This window comes from Limanda limanda, chromosome 12, assembly GCF_963576545.1.
Source record: "Limanda limanda chromosome 12, fLimLim1.1, whole genome shotgun sequence".
In the NCBI taxonomy this organism is placed as follows: domain Eukaryota; kingdom Metazoa; phylum Chordata; class Actinopteri; order Pleuronectiformes; family Pleuronectidae; genus Limanda; species Limanda limanda.
In genome coordinates, this window is record NC_083647.1 from 26407355 (window position 1) to 26408423 (window position 1069).

General features: G+C 50.4%; 1 protein-coding gene across 1 annotated transcript in view; it reads left to right on the forward strand.

Annotated features, from left to right (window-relative positions):
- Positions 1–1001: 1001 nt before the first annotated feature.
- Positions 1002–1069, forward strand: part of esr2b (estrogen receptor 2b) — a 25279-nt gene continuing 25211 nt past the window's right edge. Inside the window, exon 1 of the mRNA XM_061082766.1 lies at positions 1002–1069. This exon is cut by the window's right edge and continues 331 nt beyond it. The gene's annotated coding sequence lies outside the window, so the exon portion shown is untranslated.

A 1069-nucleotide genomic window follows, 5' to 3' on the forward strand; every position in this document is an offset into this window, starting at 1 on the left:
ATCCTGCTGCTGCACGCAGGGTTTGCTCTGCAGCTGCTTCTGGCTCCGGGTTGTTTTCACTGTGTTCCATCTCCTTCAATCATTAACTCACAGGAGCAGAGACGAAACCCACAGAGGTCAGAGGTCAGCTCACAGCAGCACGCTGGGTTCCCACTGAATCACACAGATCTGACGGAGGCAAACCAACAGACTTATTAGAGCACTGACCTGACAGGTTGAAATTGTAATGATTATTATTATTATTATTATTATTATTATTCAGGCAAATTAATTGGCTTGTTTAGGGCTTTACCATGCTCAAATTCTTACCAAAATTTGCAGAAAGTTAGAAAAGTGGTGAAAATTTACATATTCTGGAGGAATGTTCAATGGGCGTCGCAAAATGGCTCGACGGTGCCCCCCCCCCCCCCCCGAGACCCCCGGAACGTGTTCACACTGACCGATCTTCACAAAAATCAATACACATGTGAATCATGACCAGACAAACAAAAACGTCTTCAGTTGTAGTTGGAAAAACGCCAAAACAGGAAGCCTGCCATTTTGCATTTAGTGGCCATTTTGGCCATAGTCCACATTTTTACTTTGAGGTACTTGTACCAGGGATCACATTATTATTATTATTATTATTCGATTCAGTTTTTTCCAACATGTTTCTGTTAGGTTTCTTCCTCCTCCTCCTCTTTCTCCTCCTCCTCCTCTTCCTCCTCTTTCTCCTCTTTCTCCTCCTCCTCCTCCTCCTCCTCCTCCTCCTCTTCCTCTTCCTCTTCCTCCTCCTCCTCCTCCTCCTCCTCCTCCTCCTCCTCCTCCTCCTCCTCCTCCTCCTCCTCCTCCTCCTCCTCCTCCTCCTCCTCCTCCTCCTCCTCCTCCTCCTCCTCCTCCTCCTCCTCCTCCTCCTCCTCCTCCTCCTCCTTCTCTTCCTCCTCTTCCTCCTCCTCCTGTGCGTAACGGGCAGCTCTCGGAGCAGGCGTGGCCAGTGACGTCTCCAAACCGGCCGAACCTTAACCCTGGCACCCGAGCCCCGGAGAGGACACCGGGACATTCTACCGGGACACCGGGCGAGGGACAGACT